The sequence below is a fragment of the Microplitis demolitor genome, chromosome 5, assembly GCF_026212275.2.
Source record: "Microplitis demolitor isolate Queensland-Clemson2020A chromosome 5, iyMicDemo2.1a, whole genome shotgun sequence".
In the NCBI taxonomy this organism is placed as follows: domain Eukaryota; kingdom Metazoa; phylum Arthropoda; class Insecta; order Hymenoptera; family Braconidae; genus Microplitis; species Microplitis demolitor.
In genome coordinates this window covers 17,871,643-17,884,056 of record NC_068549.1, presented here as the reverse complement: position 1 = coordinate 17,884,056, position 12,414 = coordinate 17,871,643, and positions in this window count along the sequence as shown.

Genomic DNA, 12,414 nt, shown 5'->3' with positions numbered 1-12,414 from the left:
AATAAGGAAGAAATGAATAAAAAAGTTGTCAAATGGCAACTTATACCCATGATCCAACTGTTTTATATTAATTGTCAGGTTTACTTTATTCGACTATTAGTAAGTGAACTTGATTCAAACTATTGGTATAAATTCTAATTGTGCTATTATTAACTTAACATTCAAAACTTTGTTTAATGATAATTAGTATGATCTATTAGTTAACATGACCTCAAATAACCCGTGAAAAGTATAGTCGTAAAATAGACGATAGATTAGTAGGTTGTTACGGTAAAGACGGGAAAATTGTATCAAACTCCGGAAATGTGTTGATATTTATTTTTACATAGCTAATTCTACAGAACCAAGTATAATTTGGGATTAGCTAAATATTTGGGATAGTGGATTAATAATTAATAAAAATAATATGTATTTAAATAACTTTTTAATTTATTGACAATTTTGCAACCGCAAGATGGACAAAGGAATATACAAAAGTCCCTCTAAATTTTTCAAAATAAAACGTAAACTTTAAATAAATTAAAATTGATGTACTGTAGTTGTTTGAACTAATGTTACAACAATCACAATGCCAAAGAATTTAGTAGATGCACAGTTAACGCTACTATCCTCCTCCAGATGTTATCAAGTTAATACAGCGAAGCTCAGTACAAGGTTTTGGCTCTTCTCGTACTAGTAAGAGACAACCTAGACAGGGCACGTCAACATTAGTCGTATTGATAAGCACGTTAACATATTCAGGGCGAAACTATCGCAATTACAGTGTCACTGTGCCAAGTTGTGCGTAAAAGACAAATTAATAATCGGCTAACAAACCAAAGAGTAGAGAGTTTACTATGTTACTTCGTGGTTAGTTAATTACATATTATAGATAATTTAGCACTGGATATTTTTTGTCGTGAACCATTTCCGACATCTTGGAAATTACTCTATCCCACAAGTCTCAAATCATGATTAATTCTGAAACTTACGCTATGGTTTTTATATTTACTCAAATAAAAACAAGCGCATGTGCTTTTAGTTCACCCAATGTGAATATTATTTCTTCATATATGTTTCTAGTCCACAATTAATTAATGGAACAGGACCTAAGTCCATCTGCACCAACAGAAGGCCGTTTCCTCACCTTTTTGGGAATATACGCGTTGCGATGTATCCCCATTTACCACCCAGACGACACTCTTAGTCAAAAATAATCGACTAAAGTGGACATTAACTGGAGGTATAATCAAAATTCCTCATTGCACGTGGTATCAAACCACAGCCACCACGAATCCTACCTCTCTCGGGCCAAACACTGCTTCCATTTCAGGAAATAAGGAGACTCTGGTCACAGTGGGCTTGGAAAGGCCCCCCGTAGTACCAAACTCCCAGCGCTGGTCAACATGCTTGCGTAGGATTAGTGGTGGGGCGCAAGTTCTTCCCATACCCAATGTAAAGGGCTTCCTCTTCTTGTTTCTTTTGGGTTCCCAACAAGCAATTATCCGCTTGCTCATCCCCTGATAGATTTTCTACTTTCCCGAGCTAGTCACACTCTAATTATTCAAGCCAAATCACAGTACAGAGGTGCTCGGGGGTTTTTAGTGCAGAGTGGATGTATTAATTCGTATGTCAACATCTCTAATCGAAATGATTTATGATTATTCCCATGTCCACAGTAAGCAAATGGGGTTTTGCCGGGTTAAAATAAATTCAGAAGCTAGTGCAATATTAGTGATTACTTGTGAGATGTATATTGTGTATTGGTATTAGTTTTTTTATGAAATTTGTCTTGACCGAGATTTGAACCCTGATCTCCTACGTACGAACGCTGTGCTCAATCTGTCGGATAGATGTCTCCTTTGAACGAAGGTTCAAAATAATATAGCAACTATTCAGATCAACATGTAATAATAATTAACATTTTGTGACTTTTATGATACATTTAGTAATAAATGGTAAAAATAATGCATTTATTGATTTGCTTTAGTATTCCTTACTAAAATATAATAAATATTAAGGTACCCGCGGATAATAAGGCCTGTTATAAATAAAGGCTACTCTAGAAGAAGAGTCTTACACAAACATATTATGACAAATTTATAGTCCCGATACCGCGTTCCTTGTGTTCTATATATCATCATTCATCATATGCTGTCGTAGCGCAGAAGAAATTATTGAAAACAATCTAGTCTTATGATTCTTAAAAAGTATTGTTGTTAAATTTAAGTGATGATTCATCTCTAATACCAATTTTATTAAGTACAGTTAAACTATTCCAGTTTGTTTAACCCGTAGGCCTTATTACCCTACCGTAGTAAAATAAGGCCTATTTGTATAGTTTTTGTAGAAGTATAATTTTTTGTTCGTTTATGGTTAAAATTACCATTACTTTATTACATTTTATGGCTAATGTATTGAAATAGAGATTAATGATGCATTTCGATAACTAAATGCAATATTTTCGGTTCTATTCAAAATCTCCCTTAGCTAGGTATTATTACCCACCGGTACCTTATCACTAATTCAATTAGTGATATACTTGGGACTGATTCGCAGTAAATATTCACAGATTTACAGTATTTTTCACTGATTCCATTTCAAGAGAAATAATAATAAATCATTCATGATTTTTTAGATTCGTTATAATAAGTACTTACGCGCATCTATTGATTTTCCTTAGGTCCACAAACTTTATCAAAAATTATGAAAAATTCAAAACGAATAAATAAAGTATCAATTGATTCTAAGTCTTAACAAAAATTTCGCGAGTTAAATATAGTAGGTATTAAAAATAAATTTTTTTAAAAACACTGAAAAGATTTTTTATTATTCGTTAAATTTTGATATTATCAATAACAGTAATTACGTATATCAATTTAATTTATTTCTGTAACAAAAACAAAAGTACGATAAAAAGAATAAAATATTTATTTATTCAAATTAAATTCAAGAAATGATAGTTATATTATTTAATGGATAAGAAGTTCAGGGGTCGCTTTACTTGATCAAAATGCACCGGAGATAAAAATACATAAACTTGCAAGTGACTGAATGATAATAATGCGTAAACAATTATTTATAAATAATAATAAATCATTGTCAAGAGCGATAATTAATCAGAACTCAATATCATATCATTAAATTTATCACTATATCAGATTTCATTTTATCTTATCTGACTTGATGTGACTTAAACCTCGACAATGACATCTTACTTATTCGGCTTACGGTAGTAAACTCCCTTCAAAGTTCAGTTTTGCTTACTCTTCCACAGAACAAAGGTATCTTGGAGAACAATACGGGCTGAGTTTTGAGATGAATAATTACGAGTATTTAACGAGCGTCATAGCAACCATTTAATGAGCTAGTTTGGCTTAATGACGTTTTTTTCCAGTTAATTGTTTAAAAATTCACAATCAAAATTTCATTAACTGGGATACTTAAATATAAATTATTTATTTCTTAATTACTGATGTTGAAATATTTATTAAAATTACTTTGCCAAGAGATAGTTTTTTTATTTTCTTAATTAATATACTAGCCACGTGCAATTCCCAGTGAAACTGCCTGAGTATCTGGATTAAATGTATAAAATATGTTTTAAATTGAATTGACTCATTTTTACCCTTGATATATTTTAATTTTTATTATACATAAGGTTCAAGTGTTCTCATTCGTTTTGAAGCTCATTAATTACGATAATTATGTAACTATGAAATAGGTACACGGAGAGAAAAATATCGTCATAATGACTATCTAATGTATCCTCAAATGACGTATCGTTAGAATAACGATTTGTATACCTAATTTAAAAATGCTCACATATTAAGGAGGTTCATCGGTAGCAGTAGTTCACAACTTTTAGAAAGATTTCTCCCGTGTAAAACATTCTAACTACAATAAGAAGTGTTTGAGATACAGTATACTTTTGCGCATCCTCTTATGTGCGCAGAAGTATAAAAATGCAATATTGCAATATAAATGTTGTTGTTAATGCAAAAAATATCCTGGAAGCAAAAATACTTTTTTTCAGTGAATACTAGAAGCATGCTAATTTATTCGTCAATGTAAAAAAAGCACTCTTATCAGTATGCTCAGGATCACGTCAAGATTGTAATCACAGTAGACTCTCGATTTTCTTCCATTTTACTCTTTTTTTTTTTATGTCATAGCTTCTAGCATTTTGAAGGAAAGTTTTTCAAGAATTCATAGTGAAAAAATGGTTAATAACAGTTTTGATAGTACTTTGGACGAAAGCAATAATACAAGTACCTTATCATAGTTGCTCACTTGTTTATAATAAAATAAATAATTGTAAATATACTAAAAACTGTTGTTGATAAAATTAAATCATAAAAATTCTTATAATTATATTTCATTTATTGATCTGATAAATGAAATAATAAATATAAGATATTAGGATAATACCCTATGTTCCTTCAAAATCCTTTATTCTTGCACAAATGCACATAAAATTCATACAGACGGATCCCTTCCAACAATTCCCACGGCTTTTAACCGTCTCTCAATTTTTTCCAAATATCCCCAAGGGCTGGAAGAAAATCGAGAGTCTATTCTATTTATTGTAAAAACTCACAATAAAAAAAAACGTTATCTAAAATAAAATAAGATACTTTGATCTAGTTTCCATGACTTTTTGTAATAATTATAGAAAGAAAGAAATAGTAAGATCTGAAGAATATTTAAAAACAGAAAGTAGTTTAGCTTCAAGTGAATAAGAAATGGGAATCCTGCCGAGATGATAATGAATTTGATAGCAGTAAAGCTGGAAAGCAGACAACCTAGTGACTACATAATTAACCGTTCTTGCGGTAGAATGACTGCTACTGAGAAGTTACGAGCACGATTGGCTTGCATAATGAAGAGTCGCCTTGGCAACATTATGTCTCCGCAATAACGTTGAATTACCTTCATTTCTCAGCATCTCATATATGTGCCATCGTATAACAGAATTTTACTGATTTATCTCTCAAACTAGTATATGACCACACGAACAAGATGACTAAACGTTTACTTTTGAATATCCATACCAGATAAATCTCACTTTTCTTGTCACTGTCTCTGCTTTTTAGATATAAATGAATGAAAATTCACTAAATTTCATTTTTCTATTAATCTTGCAACATTTTTTTAATTATTGATTAAAACAAACAGTGCCTATATTCAACTAAATACAGTAAAATTACATCAATGCATTAATGAAAAAAGATGTTATCGTTTAATCGATTTATGCATTCTTCTGATATTGAAGACAACAATAAATATATGCTTTGAGTTAACTTTTTAATTTTGCATCTTTGACTTATGGGTTATTAATCACAATTTTTTTATCAGGTTTAGAATTAGTATATTACATGCCAAGAGAGAAAAGTAGGATATTTTAACTCACGTATATAATTGCCTACTCGAACCGAAGGCGAACTAGTATATTACACACCTAGGACAGTAAAGTAAGAAATTTCTCAGATCACATGTTTGTTGACCTTAGTCGACAATTACATGTGATCTGAGACATTACTTACTTTACTGCCATAGGTGTGTAATATACTATTTATCATACCTACACTGAAACGTTAGATTCCTACCCTGTTTAAAGGAAAAAAAGTCGTTCTTTTCTTCTATGAGAAATCAAATGATAATAATCAGCGTGGGCGCCATTCTTCCCACAACAGAGGCAAAAATCTAAACTTTCAGGTACAAATATAGAAAAAAATAGCATACAGGCCATGGAGAAAAGTAAGATCTCCTAATCAGAGTTTTTGAATGCAATTATACACGCGGGTTGGAATGTCCTACTTTTCTCCCTTGGTGGTCTATATACGATAAGGTCATGGATGTAAATTTTTAAAAATTGTTTCCTCGTAAAATACCCTCAAGTTTACATTTCCAGTGATAAGATTGCATAAATTATATTTATTTTCTTATTTTAGTGAAGATAAGTTAAGCATAAAAAAATTTGTACATAAATTGAATAAAAAATATGCTACATGACATCACCAGGTAGATTAGCCATTATAATTGTAAAAGAATTGATTGTAGAATCAAAGCCAGCTAATTTTAAGTGTTCTGTGGAATTTATACGAAGAAGAGATTTGTTGTAAAATGTTAGTTGAAAGTCGAGTCATTTAACATCAAATAGATATTTCAAATGCTGCTATCGTTATCCTATCCTTTCTATATCTTAGAAATTCTAACAACCGATGTGAAAACAAAGATTGAATGAAAGAGAAAGCTTTCCGTTGATGGTTATTAGCTTTCAACGATCCAACCCTCAAGCTGCTCATGGTGTGAGTCTAAAATGATCTGTGATGACCGAGAACGTGATACGGTCGATGTCACGCCGACGGCAATGTAGAAGCTATTCCGTTAATATCCGACCGTCTCCATGCAACTACTCGTGCCAGAAATTTTAAAGCCAAGATGAACATTTCTGTGAGTAAATGCAGAGATATTTTCATTATATTGTGATAATATATGTTGTAACGGGTTTTCCACTACCGGTAATCTGCCGGAATGATGTCCGAGTATACTTAAAATTGACAACTTGATTCAATAATCATTAAGTTGGGCGCCAGGTAATTTAATAATCACCAATAAATAAATTTCTGGTACTGCGGCTCAGGGTGACAGATCAGACAAAAGTCAGCCACTTACAATTACGATTAAATGATTGTTGAAATTAAAAAAAAAATTATCGTATATTGAATAAAATAAATAAGTTGATCGATGTTACGAATAAAAGTAATGAATTTGCAAAAAAAAAAAAAAAAAACAGTTCGTCAGACTCGGCTTAAGACTCGATATAAATGGAAGTAAATAACAAACAAACATTCGGTTTATCAGACAATAGTCTCCCATTCAATAGACAAATTGATCAAACAAATCGGTAGTAATCGGTACTCGTCATTCTTGGTAGTTGTTAACAATTTTTTGTTATCGACTTGTTGAAAATAACAATAATGCTCGAACAATAATAATCGTACTTGATCTAATCTACTAAATCAGTGCATATTCAATACGAAAGATCAGTTGACAAAATAAAATAAAATATTATTTTATTTTTTTCAACACACATATACAACGGTAAATCTTAACAAAATACTTGATAAGTGACGTCAGAGTATAGTACACGGATAGAAAATTCCACTAAAGTTTACGATGTTAACATCGTAATCGTGGACTAGACTTTTATTGGCGCCAAATTTTAAATGCCTTATTTCAAAAATGACGCCGATGAGAGTCTAGTCCACGATTACAATGTTAACATCGTAAATTTTAGTGGAATTTTCTTTCTATGTACACAGCGATATATACAAATTTTTAGCATCAACCTGAAAAACAACATTTGTAGAAAGAAAATTTAATTGCAGTTCAACAAAAATAATTACGTCAGAATACATACAGAAATTATAATAAAATCTTCAATAATTGAGAAATAGTGAGCTATAAAATTTAATACATAGCTTATATAAATTTATAGATGAAACAATATAAATTCATTTACAGGGATATTTCATTTCTCGTTGACCTTTAAATTCGACTATTTTTTATCTAAGTAATAATAGAATATTTTAACTATTGATAAGATAAATTCAATGTTCAGTCACTTAATTTAAACATAAAATGCAAAAACAAATATAAAGTGACTCGTATAAAAATCCAGGACTTCTACTGTTGACAGTCTGAGTTATTTAAGTTACTTCAATTTACTCAATTCAAAGATTTAGAGTGGCATGTTTGTTTTGTCAACTTTCACTAAATAGCTAATATTTTATCTATAACAATATTTATTTAAATAATTAAGAAATTCAATCAGAATCCAGTGTGTCGAAGGAAGGGGTGTTCACAAAAATTGAGAACAACTAAAAATTTGAACAATGTTCAACAGTAAACAAAATTAACATTTTTTGGTAAAAATTAAGCTTCCTGAGCTCGGAAACAGCGGGAAGTTTCGGGGCTGGCCCGCAGGGTCAGGCGATTTTCAAATTTTTCGAACAGAAATGATTAAAGAATTATGATAAAGGGTTTACACTGTAAAAAATCACCGGGGTAAGTCCAAGCGGTGTAGGTGTTAAAATCAGCGGTGTTAAATTTCAACACCAAAAGCGGTGTAAAAATAATGCTGCCGCCGGTGTAAATATTTTGTACCGGTGTTAAAACAAATTTTCCGGTGTTAAAATAACGCCACCGCCGGTGTAGATATTCTTTACCGGCGTTAAAATATTTTATTTTGTGAATATTTTTACTTTATCGATCACTACACTTGTTAGTAAATGATATTGTTAATTAATTTTCAGAAAGAACTGACATTTTTTGTGTTTTATAATCTTTAAAGTTCATTCTCCAAGCGAACGCAGTTTACCCTGCTTTTACACCGGTTACCCCGTTTTAACACCGGTAAATTACTCCTCCTACACCGGTGTAATTTTATTTTTACACCGAGTGGAGTTAAAATAAGTCCATTTTTAACACCGCTCTTTTTACACTGTATTAAAGGGGGATTTATTGGAAACATTATATGTTTTTGGCGCGAAAATTCAATTTCTTTGACTTTATCGAATACTAATTCAACAGAAAGCTTTGAATCAAGTTATTTTAAGGCCCAAATTTTCACTATCTACTCTTTTTATACTAAATACATAGCAAAAAGTTTCAAAACATAAAACAATCGAGAAACATACATCTATTTTTGTTGGGGTCCGTTTTATCCAACTTTTCAGGATTTTTTAATTTTGATAGACGCAGCAAATTAACACCAAAAACTCAGAAGAAGGAAAAAAAGTAAAACAAGTTGAAGAACTCACATTATAAAAATTTTGTGAAGCTCATCTTGCCCCACATTTTTTAATTTTTTATTTTTAATGGACAGAACAAATTGAGGTCAAAAAATTGGCAAAAGGAAGAAAAAAAAAGTAAAAAAAATGAGGATTTGAAAATTTTTCCTTAAGGGGCCCATTTTACCCTCCTCCACCTCCCACTAATATTATTCTTATAAAAGTGTAATTATTAATAAAAGAAGACAAAGTTGTTTTTTCAAAATAAATATTGAGAGCTAATTTCTGCTATATTCAGCTATAAGAAATTTATTATTATGCATATATAACTAACATATAATATTACGAAACAGTTTCGAGATGCTTAAAATATAGTCAGTTAAATTAAATTAAACGTTAATTTTATTTAGCATGGATAGTAATTCGGTTTTAAGTGCAATATTCACTTAAAGTCAAAGGCTACATGATACATAAACAACCCGCTCTGTGTTTCTGTCATTAGTTTGGGTACATTGATTGACTAGACCAGCAAGAGCAGCCATGTGTCTATTACCAGCACATGTGTGGCATTTTGATTGATTTTAGTCCCTTCATAAACGCCTCCACTTTCTCTGATGTAGCCCACATTGCATCGCAAGACTTAACTAATTCAAGGTAACCTTCAAAGTAATAAAACATATTCTGACTGCCGGATAAAAATTAGGAAATGTCATTTTCACAAGAAATTTATAGAACATAAAATCTAATAAAATATTTTTTTACGATTTAATTTTTTCTTTTACCATTTCCTTATTTAAGATAAGTAAATAAAAATGTGTGAGTAGCAAACAAAAATAAACTGCAGTAAAGTGAGTGAAAATTGTTAAACAAAATTATGTTATTTATATAGACAAGTGTAAATATATACTAAGATGTTTTGGACAACTCTTAGATGAAAATTTGACCTCAAGGCCTCAACAAACTGACATCTATACTAGTAGCCTGCAGCTATAATATTTGTTAGTGGTAACCAACGATGTCGGAAGCTTCCAATAATTTCATTACTGTACCGTTTGAAAGCTTTGACCCTCCCTGGTCACATTTACCCGGCGCGTTTGTCTTTAACGTCATGGAAACTTCCTATTTAATAAATATATATTTTATATTTTTAATCATATTAATTTATTCTGGTTTTGAAGGTTAAACTATTGCAAGTTTAGAGAACACAAATTACATTCTCGGAATCAGCTAAACTACAACTTTATATAATGATTTAATTTTCTTTAATAAATAATGTCTGATAAGATTTTTTTATAGCGTTTAGAAAATTTTGAAACGTAAATTGACCGTTTTCAACGTTTTCAACGTATTAAACATTCAAAATGCATGGAACTGAAAAATTTTTTTTTTCAAAATCTGCATTTTTTTGCTACGCCTTTATGGCTCCTGGTATCTGCTTAAGAGTCAGAAGGGTGTACTAAAAAATTTTGGGGAATTGACATGATTATAATCCAGGAGTACAAAATTGATGAAAAAATTTTTTTGTATGCTTATATTTCCTTATTGTAAGTCTAAATAGGTTTTAGTTACGTTTCGAATTCGTGATAGTCCAATCTATGTTAAAACAGTCAATTTAAGTTATAAGTTATTGAAATTATAATCCAAATTAGAATTTATTAATATTACCGGAAATAAATAGTAAATGTTATGTCTAACATGTAAAATAAAAACAAACCTCATGTACAGTCTCTTATTTTGAGTCAAGACACATAAGTCCTTTACTCGAGCGACACAGACCTCATCGTTGCGATGATGAGTAGGATAAAATAATCAGTATGAAGGATTATAAAAATAATTTGTTAAAAAAACTTGAGAAGTTACAGTTGATTGTAATTTTTATTCAGCCCTTGTTGTACAATAGATTAGTTGTTGGTTGGAAGAGCGTTTAGCTACGGCAAATCATATGATGAGCAAGGTAGAGCTTTCGTGTTTAATTTCTACTCGGTTGATACTTTTAAACTGACTGCACGGTTTAATATTAACTGGATTATAGAGAGTTCTTGCAGAGTAGCTTCTTGAAAGATGAACGGAGACTTTAAGTCGCGATTAACGTTTAAACATGACTGGACAATTACATTGAAAAACCGCGAGCTTATATAGTCTGAAATTAAGGGGAAGTGTCGTAAGTTGGGGGTCCTTGTCTATGTCCTTATTAGAATTGAACGGGGATACGAAAATAAATTAACGTTTTATTTTTACTTTATTTTTTTTTTTTGTTGCGTGTAACTTATTTCGCCTCTCGCGCATTGAGGCGAAAAATCGAGCCATGAAAATTTTTGTATGAAATTTCATGTTCTCCAAAATTGCTCAGAAGCTCAAATGCTCTAAAACTAACGGTTACAAAGTTACAGGTATTTAAAGTTGATAACTTTCAAAAATCGAGGTTCAAACTGTTTTTACACCAAAACAGATACTCTCACGGAACATATTACATAAAGGCTTTGGTAACAAGTTTCATTTATGAGGAAAATGCTCCAAAAACACCAAAGACCATTCCTCATTTTATTATTAATCAATATGCTTAATAAATACTTTTTCATTAAAATTATTATTTTCCGATTGCATGACATTTATAATGAATATGGTTAGATTAGTTATGATTTTATTTTATTCACCATTTAAAATTAATTTTACACAGTTAGAAATTTTGTGTATTTGTGATAAGAAATTATTTGGTTAAATTTTTTGTGTTGATTTTTAACACAGAAATCTGTTAATCTGTTAATTCAACACAACCCGTTTGTGTTATTTTACTTCAACAGATTTTTTATGTTGAATGATTAGAAAACATAGAATGTAACACATTTCTTATGTTATTCGAAAATTGACACAAAATTTGTGTTGTTTGACTAAACGTTCCCGTGTAATTCTTTATTACTATAACCAACAAAGCATTGTAGCAGCATTGTCTGCAGGGAATTTTGGATTATAATTTATTTATAATTAAATATATACATTTTTACAATTAAATTTAGATAACTTTCATATCTTTTTGAACCGGTTCAATTGTTCGCTAAATTGACATAAGTTCTACTAAGGGTAGATCAGTATACTTGGGTTGGTTAGGTTATGTGCTTATATTTATTAGTTGATTTTAACACGAAAAACGTGTTAAATTTACACAAATGTTCTGTTAAATGTACACAAATTTTCTGTTGAAAGAACAGATTTTATGTGTTCAATTTTATTTAACATAAAATTTGTGTTAAAGATCAACACAAACGCAAAGTGTTGAATTAACACAAAATTTTGTGTAAACCGTTTGCAACACACGATTTGTGTCGAATTTAAAACAAAATTTCTAACTGTGTATGATCAAATCAAGAAGAATTGTCGATATTGTACCGTGAAATTATAATTCATAATGAAATAAAAATAAATTGATTAATAAAAATATAATATGAGTGTTTGAGATGTGCACTTTGTGACTTTTCAAATTTTTTATTTTTTATTTTATTAAATTTATTTTTAATAAATTTAAGTGCTTCATTGTTTAGCTTCAATTTTGGCGTAATACTGGTATTTGATATTGGGCCAACACTTAGACGCAGTCTCGGCACAATATTGGCACTCGATATTGGGCTACTATTCTGAATTT